We start from the raw sequence: 13,528 nt of genomic DNA on the forward strand, positions 1-13,528 counted from the left end.
CATAACTATATTGTAAAGAAGATGCTCTGGCTATATTGTTGTTATAATATGCTCCTACAAGTTCAGCAAAAATTATGTGGGTGATCTCCTATTTTTTAAAAAAGAATAAACCTGAACATATAAAGCCATATCACTGAGTGGATAGCATGTGACAGTGGATGCCCAACTCTTGATTATTTGAATACTCCAAGTTGTATACTTGGGATATTAACTCAGGAAACAAAAACTAGAAGCAGATGTTTACTTGATCCTGTCATTACCATTTATTAGGTTGCAGACAAAGTCCATCCTGTTCTCTTGATTTACCTTTTATGGTATTTGCTACCCCTTTTAAAATAATGATTGTTTTAACTGCCCCTTGGTAAAATTATGTTTTTGTTTTGTTTCATCTGCTGATTTGTTGCTGATTTATTCTGTGGTTTTTTTACTATATTTTTTCATTGATTTGCTTTTACAGTTTTATTGGAAACCACCTCAAGAGGTTTGTTAAAAAGTGAGATGCTGTAAATCCATAAATTTAAAAAAAATGAATTAAAAAGTGATAGCTGAATTGAAGGCTTGTTTTAACATATACTAATAAGCACCGGAATGTCTACATTTTAATTTTGTTTCCACTCTAAGAAAATATGAAGAGCTCTCCTGGGTTAGACTTAAAGGCCTATGTAGCCCAACATCCTGTTTCATAAAGTGGTCAACCAGATGCCTCTGGGAAGCCAACAGGCTGGATATGAGAGCAATAGCCCTTCCCTTCTGTTGTTCACCTGTGACCAGTATTCAGAAGTGTTATGATTCTGGACGTAGCCTGTAGCCATCACGACTAGTACCCACAGGTAGCCTTATCCTCCTTGAAATTGTCTAATCCCTTTTTAATTAAGGCCACCACATCTTGTGGCAGTGAATTCCATAGTTCAACTACGTGCTGTTTGAGTCCTGTTGAATTCAATAGGGCTTACTCCCTAGTAAGCGTGTTTAGAATTTCAACGCAACCAAGCAGTTGAGTTAATATATTTAATGTCTTGTCTTGCAACCCTGTATGTTAGACTTAGAGTTGAGTCCTTTTCAAGTAACTGCACATGATTTCAGTCATGTGAAGGGAAAGAATGGGGATGCAACCCCTGGACCTGGACTTCATTTTGGTGCTACAGTTTAGAACTAGCAATATTAAAACTGTCCCCCTCCCCAAATATCACTAGCCACTGGCAAACCTCTCCCAGGTCATTGCTGTTCTCATAGCCTTTGTAAAATATATTAACTTACATTGGGGGCTAGAAACTTGCTTTCATTAAAATATAGTCAATGCACTGCATTAGAAGATGAGTAATGTCTTATATCAAAGTTAAATATTGCGCAGTAGGTTTGCTGAACTGAAATGCAAATGCCTGTCTCCCAGACCCTGATTAGACGATGCTGACATGAACTAAAAAAACTTCCTTGGCACTGTCAGGTTTTGCTTGTGCAGTGTGTTGTTATGAGATTGTACTCTGCTGCCTTGGGTGGTCACTGCCCCTTGGTCTTGTCTCTTATTTAGTCTCTATACACTGCTGTTTTTGAGTTAGCCTCACTATCACCCTGAACCAGGTGAAGCCAATTACAGCCAATGCACGCAAAAATAAACTAATAAGCAAATTTATTGTCTCCTATCTTCCAGTGATGTGAGAATGAGCAACAAGATCCTAGTCCATTAGGGTTTCTTTGCTTCTTAAAGATAGCTTCATCTTCTGTCAAAATCAAGTAATAGAACCTCCCATTGACATCAGAGGGACAATAATCAAACTGTATCTGTAAAGTGGGGCAAGCATGACTCCCAGATTTTGAGAGGTCCTTGGGCAAGATATCCTTGTGAAGGACAGCGACACCCAAGCACCAATCCAACAGGGAAGCTCCCTGGCAACGGGTGACCTGTCATACTTTTCTTCCTTCTTGCCATCACCCACTTATTTGTTACCTAGGGCAGGCTTTCCCAACCTTTTGGTCCCCAGATGTTGTTGGACTACAACTCCCATCTGCCCCAGCCAGCATGGCCAATGGGCAGGAATGGTGGGAACTGTAGTCCAGCAACATCTGGGGAGGCAAAGGTTGGGAAAGGCTGACCTAGGGCAAGGAGTGCAGGATTCCCATTGCCTTACAATGGTCTACTCCGGAACAAGGGGGTTGCCACTCAAATCTCAAATTTCCTGCCTTGCAACTTCAGCCCATCACCACTCCTGATCTCCCAGGCACTTTAAACCAATGACATAGCCCAGATGTCCTTTGAAATGGGTGGGTGGGTGGAGGAGATAAAAAGCCCTTGAGTGAGTCCAGAAACCAGTGCAGCCCTGAAATCCAATTAAGCAGTTTATTTAAGGGGACTATAAAAAGGGAGGGAGAGAAAGAGTGAGCATGGTCTATCAAATGGGAAACAACAGACTAAACCAGCGAACTGGTCTCACTGGTCCTATACTAAGCAAAGATGGCAAAACTTACTCTTACGGTCGCCTCTGACATTGGTAGCTCCTGGAGTTGCAGGCTGAGGGACAAAGGAATGCAGGGACGATATATTTATTTGCGCTCAGGTGGCTTTAAGCGACAGGTTGCTAGCCCCAGCCAATCTCAATGTGGGCGCACACATCAGTGAAGTGAGCTTAACACTTTAAGTTGGGGATGTAGAAGTGGTCCAACTTCCCTGGTAGACAATAATATTTCCTCAACTTGTGTATTAGAGGGGAGAGGTGATTTCTCTGCTTGAACATGATAGAGGACTAGATACACTGAATAAACCTTAAAGGGATAGGCTAGGACAAGGCAGAACCACACCATATCCACAAGTGGGTTTTCCTTCCTGGGTACATACCCCTCTTCCTCACAGCTGTTGCTGCTGTCCCTTTGCTTGCTCTCCCTCGGGGTCAAATTCACAGAAAGAGGGGACATGACATGTAGAGGTTACTGCTCCTTGCTTTCTTAGAGAGGCTCCAGTGATTGGTAGTGGGGCCCCTACTGGGGCCCAGGGCTTGGCAGTTGCCCAAGTATGCCTACCTCTGATGCCAGTCCTGAATGTAGTCATTTCTAAAGGGAATGGTAGTCCCCCTCAAGAGATAAGCCACCCTTTCCCCCTTTTCCCTGTTGTTTTGTTTGGAGTTATGGGCATTTAACAAGATCAGGACAGAGTAGTGTGGAGAGGTAGGCTATATCAGAAAAAAAACCAGTAGCAAGACTCGAAATATAATAGATTTCTTTTCTCTCTTTTAAATGCAGCCTTACTATGAGACAAAATGTATCAGGGTATTCTTTTTTACAGCTGGACATAGTGGCACTTATAGAAAACAATAAAAGTTATACTGACAGACATGGTATAGAGCAAAGTGACAGGGTTTTGTTTTAATAAAGCAATTCTGGAGATTTTATATAACACATGGAGAGAAATAAGAAGCAGCCAGGCCACTGGTTTTACAGCAGTGGTCTAATTCAATGCTGGAGGAATGTGAAACCTTAGAACTGTACCCCATTTTCTCTTTTAACGTTATTTCATCACCCCAAATAGCTATTATCGCATGGATGGTCACTATTTTGTTTAGCAGTCATTCACAAGGCCACAATGAAAGGGTTTATTATTGTTTTTAAGTGTCTAAAACTGAGTTCAACACCTCTCAACTGAGATTCATAATAATTAGAACACATTATAAAATAAATATTTAATGTAAAAAAAGACAGGATTTAAACACCACAGAGTTTCAAGTCCAGACCCCATATACTTCTGGTTTCAGTTTAAGATGCTGTTGTTGTTATGTGCCTTCAAGTCGATTAAGACTTATGGTGACCCTATGAATCAGCGACCTCCAACAGCATCTGTCATGAACTACAGATCTTGTAAGTTCAGGTCTGTGGCTTCCTTTATGGAATCAATCTTGTTTGGCCTTCCTCTTTTTCTACTCCCTTCTGTTTTTCCCAGCATTATTGTCTTTTCTAGTGAATCATGTCTTCTCATTATGTGTCCAAAGTATGATAACCTCAGTTTCATCATTTTAGCTTCTAGTGATAGTTCTGGTTTAATTTGTTCTAACACCCAATTATTTGTCTTTTTCGCAGTCTCTGGTATGCGCAAAGCTCTCCTCCAGCACCACATTTCAAATGAGTTGATTTTTCTCTTATCCGCTTTTTTCAGTGCCCAACTTTCACATCCATACACAGAGATCGGGAATACCGTGGTCTGAATGATCCTGACTTTAGTGTTCTGTGATACATCTTTGCATTTGAGGACCTTTTCTAGTTCTGTCATAGCTGCCCTCCCCAGTCCTAGCCTTCTTCTGATTTCTTGGCTATTGTCTCCATTTTGGTTAATGACTGTGCCAAGGTATTGATAATCCTTGACAAGTTCATTGTCCTCATTGTCAGCTTTAAAGTTACATAAATCTTCTGTTGTCATTACTTTAGTCTTTTTGACGTTCAGCTGTAGTCCTGCTTTTGTGCTTTCCTCTTTAACTTTCATCAGCATTTGTTTCAAATTATTACTGGTTTCTGCTAGTAATATGGTATCATCTGCATATCTTAAATTATTGATATTCCTCCAATTTTCACACCTCCTTCATCTTGGTCCAATCCCGCTTTCCGTATGATATGTTCTGCTCAAGATGCTAATCCTCACCTAAACATCCCTTCACAAACAAAAAATGAGAAGAATAGTGCCTGTACATTTTGTCTAATATCTCAGGTCCTACAAATGCTAGAAATGCACTTTTTATTTTTAAATGAAAGCTGATAATGCGAGGACAGACTATAGCGAATTCAGGGGAGGCAACTGTCCCCTCCCCTTGGATGCCCGTGGTCCCAATACCAATCCTTGGGGGACTCTACTTTCCACATCCCTCTATTGGGAAAGCTTCCCATTTATTCCTCCTCTCGGCTTCCTGTTCCTGATCCATAAGAGGACTTCTTCTTATTCCATGGCTGCTACACTTACTCTTTATGAAAGTCTACACAATGTCAACTGGATCGCTTCTATCTATAACAGGATTGGGGAACTAGATATGACTGGAGGGGTGGATCCTTATCTCCCCCTCCATAGGCCAAGTTTGCAAGGTTTACAGAAGTATCATTTGTGTACATATGCACACATACACATATTTATTCTTCAGGGGATGTAGCATGTGATCTAATACAAAGATAAGAGGTTATCAGAAGTGATGTAGGATGACATCTGATTTGTAGCTTATTGACATTTTAGTAAGGAAATAATGCTGGTTTGCTGGGAGCCAGTGCAGAAGTTTCAAATGCCTGCCAGTATGTTCATTAACCCTAAGCTCTTCCTGAAGACTCATTTGAAAATGTCACTGGTAGAGAATAAACAGATGAAAGGCTATCCTAATTATAGTCTGGTATTCTAGACAATTGGTTGCTGATCCTATCCAAGTAACAGAGAGAGAGAAAAGAAAGGACCAAGCATATGCATGTGAAAATTATATTTTAATAGGGTTTTTTTTTTTACAACATGAAAACCATTTTTTAGAAGCATCATAATAGTCTATCCAATAAAATTCTGCAGAGTTGCAGCTTGCACATTTGATCTCTTTAGCCATTTATCCTCTGTTTCCAGTATATTCATGTCATGGAAAAATATATAAAATTTAACAGAGGAAGAAACTTCAGAGATGTAATCTGCTAATAAGATGATCTTGCAGCCACATTTTAGAACAGCTTCTGTTGTTTCAGCAGTTATCATTGTCCTATCGCCCAGTTCTAATCTAGAACAATATTTTCCTTTATTTTATAAATAATTAGTATATTTACCACAAACAAGTTGCTTACAGAATTAAGGCTTATAATTTGCAGATGTTCCTTGGGTTCATGATCCATTTGAACGCCATAAATGATGATTGATTGCCTCAGCATCTTATATGGAGTAATAAAACCAATAGAACCTCCCCACATTTAAAAGCCAAGAAAGTTGATCTAATTTTAATAATGTTTATTGTATTGTTGATTGTATTTTAATATTATTTTGTTATTCATTGTATTTTTATACTATTTTATGTTCACCGCCCAGAGAGCTATTGCTAGTCGGGCGGTATATAAATTTAATAAAATAATAATAAATAAGAAAGTGTTGAACAAATGACAGAGACATTTAAGTGAACAATTACTGAATTATAAAACACAGTAGCCCTTTTCAGTGAGCTCAGTCCTAATTAGAATTGCATGAGTGGGAGAGTAGAGTGAGGCCCATTGGCCTTGCGTCCTCTGTTATGTTGTTGTATGGTGTTGCATTCCTCCATGAATTGGAGGCAGTGGACACTAGTGGCTCTGATGTCAGTGGGGCAATGAATCAGTGATCAGCACCTGGGACAGCTCCTTGAAAGTTCTGACTAAAACCCCTGGCAGACTGACATCAGAGCCACTAGCCTCCACTAGTTGCAGGGTTAACATTTGCAGTGAGGACCCTGCTGCACCAAGTGTAGGCTCTGTGCATGATTTAATGTCTGGCATAGATCAGGGTTCCAGTGTGTGCTGGGAACCTACACGACTAGAAAAGGCTCCCTGCTGCAGAAATGACCCATCCAGTGCATGGATGGCTATGGAGCTGGGTGACAGGAAGATGTGACAGAGGAGATAGAGGCAAGGTGCTTATTCCCATTCTCCTTCTCAAACAATTTTTGTCCACCTGGGGAGTTCAATGACTGGAGGGGGAAAAAGAGACAATCCCCCCAGTCCCTGAAAATATTACACTTTTTGCCTCCCCCCTGCTTTTTCTCTTCCTTTTTCTTGCTATAACCCACCTTCCCAAATATTGTTATAATCTTCCCAAAGAGTTATAATCAGAACTTTCACCTCAGTGCACCCTACAGAGCCACAATTGGCTACACTGAACCTTTTGCTCTGTGAACAGGAGGGGAAGGCACTTTTGGTTAAGCTGCCCTATGTTCATGTACTGTGGAAACTGAATGAACCATGCAGTTATGCCTGAGTAGGGGTGGAAGAGAAAGTCAATTCAGTTCACATTTAAAGGCAAATCGATCAAATTCACAATTTCTGAAACAATATGAGAACCAAAACATAGCCATCCTTACAACTTCACACTTAGCTGGAGTTTGTGATATACCGTAGTTCTCCAAGCAATGTTTAAAAAAATGCATATATTAGGGGAAAGTGTGCATAAAAATGAATAAAATAATATACAAAAATGCATTATATTAGGGGAAATGGCTTGCAAAAAGTGGTACATCAGTCAGAACCGCATACAACAATATGTTTACTAGGATAATTTTACACTAAAATGTTGTTGAATTTTCTTGAAGATTTTTTTTTTAAATCACAAACTGATGTGCACATGGAGAGAACTGAATTTAAAACTGGAAAAATGAGTAATTAAGAGAACAGAAATTCCATCCTTATGCCTGAGTGAAGAAGAATCCATTATCAGCAGCTGAGTTCATTGTTTTAACCAGCTTTTTTTTGTTGCTCTGTGGATTTACCATGTGTTTGCAATATTACATGGACGGTTCTGTGCCATACAACACAACTGCTATCTACCATCTGAGGTATTTTCTCCAGCAGATATGAATGAACACAGTCTGAAAGAGAGATTTACTGTGGAGAGAGCAACAAAAAATTTGATGAAGTGTATCATCCACATGTTTTGGACTACCAGTCCCATCAGCCTCAGCCAACATGGCTGCTGTAGATGGGGCTGATGGGAGGTCCCAGTTGGGGGAGCCCTCATCAAATGAGTCCTTATCAGAGGAAGACCAGGAGACTCCAATCTTGGACCCAGCCCTGGCTGAAGCTTCATCTGAGGGTGAGGAGTCAGGGTCCTATGATGAGGCCCGGGACAGACTGTCAGCACCCAAGGCAAATTCAGCCTCTGACATTGAGGCTGAAAGGCCCCCAAGCCCAAGAGAGAGGTGTTGCCTCTAATGCCAGATGGAGACCCGCCCCATTTGGAGGAGTGCCCAGCCACAGGCCCAGACTCCTCGGGAGTAAAGGACTCATTTATCATCATCATCATCATCATCATCATGATCATCATTATTAATAATTACATTTGTATACTGCCCCATAGCCGAAGCTCTCTGGGCAGTTTACAACAATTAAAAACATTAAAAACAAATATACAAATATACAAATTTAAAAACACATTTTAAAAAACAATTTAAAAACACAAGCTAAAATGCCTGGGAGAAGAGGAGAGGAAAGTCTTGGGTGTAAAGGGTTGGCTACAGGTGATCAATGGGAGTCTGCTGAGGTTTGGAGTATCGTTCAGCAGCTCCAGCATAAAAACCCCAGTGCTACACTGGAAAGGCTGCTGGAACAAAGTCTGTATATCAGTTCTGTATCTGTAGCTCTGCTGTTGACTCCAGACCTGACCTTGGACTATTCTGGACCTGTCTCTTGCTTTCCTTCTGAGATGTGTTGCCCACAGACTGCATGGCTGCTGACCCTGGATGCTCTGAACCGGCTTTGTGCATGAACCCTTTGTTGTTGCGATGGACTCTGGTCCCTGACTTTGGACTGGCTCTGGATATTGCCTTGGTGTTGCCCTCATTTGTGTTCTGCTGGGAAGTCTCTTGTCTCTTTAGGAGCCTGATGAGAACAGGACATTTGGAGACCATCAAGTTGGGGAAGGGTTAGACATATGAATAACAATATATCCTACCTAAAACAGAGACTTAGAATTAACATATAGAGAATGGTCTGAAGACGTATGAGATGGTTGTATCACTGAAGCAAAGCAAATGAAGGCCAGTGTCAAGATGGGAGAATGGGAATCCCATTTATTCTTACCTTCTTAGATGAAGGTAGGATTACAATGTACACATTAATGTAATACAATCATCTCCAATTATGAAGGGAAAAAGTCACCATGATCACATTACAGTGCAATGACACCAGGCCTGCCCAAGGAGAAATGTTAGGTTTTCCTCCCAAATAACTGAGAAATGAAAGATGTGAGTAGATCTCTTTTTTTCCTTAGCCAATAACCAAATATATGTTTGTATATAATCCAGCTCCTGAATTTTGTAGACATTCATTTAGAGTCATGCTGGGGATGTTATATATTTTGCTATTGTTGTGCTACTTGGATTTGTTTGCTGTCCTGTGTGTTTCTTTTGAAAATTAGGCAGGATATAAGTTTTTTTAACACCTAACAAATAAAGACAGTGGCAAAATGAGACTAATATTAAAGGCTATTGCAATGCTTAATAGTTAATCGTGATTTCAAGATATAAATGCTGCAATAATGTTTAAGCTGTAATCCTACACACACTTTCCTGGGAGTAAACCCCACTGAACACAGTGGGACTTACTTTTAAGTAAGCCTGCATAGGAGTGCATCCTAAGTATAGTAAGCTGGATCTACATTACAGATGATCCTCAGGACTAAGGACTTTTCATTCTGGACTTGGGAGAGTGTTCAGCAACCATTGGATGAAAGGGATATAGAGGAATGTTTGAAGAAACAGTCAGGCAATCTCTGCTAACAGTTCGAACCCCATCATGGATCTAGGAAGTCCTTCCAATGTTCCCAGGGCAGATTTTTTTCTCATGTCCTCTGAAAATATGGCTTTTCTACCTCTAACCATGAATTGGTACAGAATGCTTCTGTTTACAACCATTCCTGAACAAAACCTGCATATTTGGCAGACATTTAAATGTGCATATTATACAGCCTGACCTTGTGCATATTTACTTAAAAGTTAATTCCATTTATTTCATTGGGACTCTACCATTGAGTATGTTTAGGATTACACCCATAATCTAATAACACCATAAGGGTTGTCTGTTTGTAAAATATAGGGCTATTTTATTTCAGAGATATGGACTGGTAGTTTTCAGATAATGTTCTTGGGGGAATCTGTGATTTCTTGGAAACTTTTCAAGTTCCTCATTCTTATCAATAATAGATGAATTGAGTGTGCACCCCAAAATCTGACCCCCAAATCCCCTATAATTTTCTCCTATAACATACAAACCAACAAGAGTTAAAAACTGCAGAAATAAAACTGGTTTGGGAAGGGCTGGGAGAAAAGAAACGCTTTCAACAAATGTCAAAACCAGAATAGTGTTGGGGCTTGCTTCACTTCTAAAGGAAGAGAATTCCAGAGAATTGGTGCCACAACGTAAAAGCACAAACTCGAGTCCCAGCATCAGTAGTGTAGTGGCAAATTCAGAAGTGCAGGGTCCCTTCATGATAGTCATTCCACACCCCCTATTCTACTTTCCCTTGTCTCCCTTGCTGCCCTTCACTACAACAGACATTCCTAGGAGTCAGTCAGCATGAAAGGGGAGGCTTTGTGCTAGCTACTGAGAAGAGTCTTCTCAGTGGCTGACTCACCTCATTTCACTCTGATTGGCTCCAATCATCACAAAAGAACAAGGACCTTTCTCAGTGGCTAACATGCTCCCCTTTTATGTTGATTGGCTCTCACTTAGACTTGGCTGGTATCCTTCTCCCAAAAAAGTAAAGGGTCTACTACCCCCCCATGACCCTGATGACTACATCTCTGCCAAGCATGCTTTACCACAGGGCTGTGTGGCATCAGATCTCAATCCACAGATCCAAGGGGTTGGCCTGGGGTATAGGGATTAGAAGTGGCTTCCTAGATATCCTGGTCCAGAGCCATTTTTGTTCAAAGCATTTCCTGAAGGTAAACACGTGAGAGAATAGGGAACTTTTAAAAATACACAGAGCACAGCTGGTTAAATATTTGCATGTGAAACTTTGTGATACATCAATAAATGTGACTCTGTTGACATCCCTGATTGTATTCTAATTCTAGTTCTCCTTGCATCCTGTGGCAATAGCCTCCACTTTGATTTATAGGATCTCCACTGCTTTAAGCAATCCAGGGTTATTTATTATATGCACTATTTTACCAGCTTGTGCTGCAGCAAATAAATGTATCTGAAGCCCTGCTGTTCTGTCGGGCTAGAGGCTATTTGTTACGTGAACATCTCTATTTGGCTGTACTTTTACTTGTGATGTGTCTGTGTATAGGATAGTATATGATGTAATGCTCTCAGGACCATATTGTACTCATATTGATTCTGGCAACCTTTGTTGTGTTATGCATTTTTTAAAAAGGACGATTCAAAACAATACATTAGCTGGGATTAAAAATAGTAAGTAGTAGTTAGAACAATTTATTTCTAACAAGACTTCATGATATCTTCTCGTTGCTGCTCTTTGTCTGTTTCTGTACTCAGTATTGATTTGTTTTTTCCAGATGATTCCTCTTTCCGTGTTTTATTGTAAATAATGTATTGATGATTCACTGATGTATGACGCAAGGATGCATTTAAGATATAGTTAGAAAACAGACTTGTCTTTTTTTACCAATATTGGTGCAGCAGTTTATAGGTGCAGTGACTAAGAATGATTGGAGGAACTGAGCATCCCTGAGCCAATTTTCACAGCCGACGTGAAAATATTGCAGAAGGGGGACAGTTAGTATAAACGCATGCCCACATCCACACTAAACATAATATCACCTGCAAACTGAGAACGGCCAACTCACCAGTGGCTAGGAATGGCTGAACTGAGGCACTGGTAAAAAAAGATCTGTATTGAATATTAAATGTTCTGAACACTTCTAAAAGAGGCATCACAGGTGAATTGCCCTAGGCAGAACTTTCAGGGCTGGCTCCAGGTTTGAGGATTCCCTGGGCAAAATGTCTTCTGGTGAGGCTCCTCTTATGGGAAGATAATTTCTGAGTTTCTGTATTCATTTTTTTATGTTTTAATGTGTTTTTATTTTGCTGTTTTACTAGTTTTAGGATGTGTTTTTGTTTTAATGTCATGTTCTTTTTAGATTGTACGCTGCTTAAAGATTTTTGCAATATTTAGTATATAAATGCTTTTCTAGCTATATTTTTGTAAGCTGTCACGCCACCATTCAGCATGACAGCTGCATTCTCTGGGGGCGGTGGGAGCATGGCGGGTGTGAGGCAAGCAAGGACAGCAGACCAGCGGGCAAGTGAGGCAGGCGTGAGGCGAGGAAGCAAGCGAGGTGGGTCAGGCAAGCCATGGAAGAAGAGTCAGGATAGCCCGGGGTAGCTCCTTATCAACCATCCTGCTCTACTATTCTTGTCCCTTCTCACTGAGCCTCGGCAACAGAAGGAGAGGAGGGGAGTGGTGGGAGAGAACGATGGTTGCTGGGGCTCTGCCCTGGCCACTCCCCACAGTTCCTGTGTTGCTCGCCTCAGCCAGCAAGCCACCTCCCTCCTCCTCACAAGAGGAGGGGAGGAGAGAAGCTTAGCGACCCGTTTGGGGGGGAAGAAAAGAGGAATCTTAGCAACCCATTGGGGAGGAGGGTAACCTGTCTGGGAGTTCGTGTTTTTTGGGGGAGTCTGTATTTTTTTGGGAGTCCCTGCTTGATGACTGAAGCAAGCAGAGGGCAGAGCACCCTAGTGGATAAATATATAAATAAAGAACAATGCTCCAAGGATGACTGACAGTTGGCATTTTTAATTTCTCACAATGCCCCAGACTGCCCAACATAGTATTGTGCAGGGCATTCTGGGAAATTTAAAAGGTGACATGCAGACCCAGCCATCTGGTGTCTTGTGCTCAGAGCAAGAGTCAGTGCTGGCAGGCCTTCACATCTTGCTTGGTCATTTTCGTATTGCCAAACTTTATGTCAAACACACACACACACACACACAAACAAATATATCACTTGATGACTGCCATAGATAGCTATCACTGACTGTTAGCAGATGACAAGTAGGACTCACAATAAAATATTGCAGTGTGGAGTGCTCCTGTTCGGGGTTCCAGCCATACCCTCTCTCAGGATACTCCATTCTATTCCTCCTCCTTCGGTCTGCTGATACCTCCCTCTCATGCATGGGTTGGCACTCAAAGAAATGAGTTCACTATTAGTATATATCATGGTATATAATGGAACCTCCTTGTTGAGAAGCAGAAGATGGAAATGGATTGCCTTCAAGTCAATTCTGACTTATGGTGACCCTATGAATAGGGTTTTCATGGTAAATGGTATTCAGAGGTGCTTTACCATTGTCTTCCTCTGAGGCTGAGAGGCAGTGACTGGCCCAAGGTCACCCAGTGAGCTTCATGGCTGTTCATGGGATTCGAACCCTGGTCTCCCAGGTCATAGTCCAACACCTTAACCACTACACCACACTGGCTCTCTGAGAAGCAGTATATCTCTACATATCAGATACTGGGCCAAATAACGGGAAGAACTGTTGCCTTCATGTCCTAAGTGTGGGCTTCCTGAAAGCATTTAGTTGGCTGCTATTGGAAATAAAATGCTGAACCAGGTAGACCCTTAGGTCTGATCCAGCAGGCTGTTTTTACATCCACTGAAAGGTTCTGTGTCTCGCGTGCTGCTGAAATCTCTGTGTGGTTGCCGCATGTGGTGAACCACTGAACTTTAAGTGCCAAGACTTCTCAGTGAATGGTCATCCATGCAGACTGCTGCTGCTCTTTTGGCAGAGTATATGTGTGTATTAGGGTTGCCAGGTCCATGGCCTGAGACTGATCCTGTATCTTTAGGAGAAGAGGCCGCAACCAAGAGGTCTTCTGTATCTT

This window comes from Rhineura floridana, chromosome 1 (assembly GCF_030035675.1).
Source record: "Rhineura floridana isolate rRhiFlo1 chromosome 1, rRhiFlo1.hap2, whole genome shotgun sequence".
NCBI classification, from domain to species: Eukaryota; Metazoa; Chordata; class Lepidosauria; order Squamata; family Rhineuridae; genus Rhineura; species Rhineura floridana.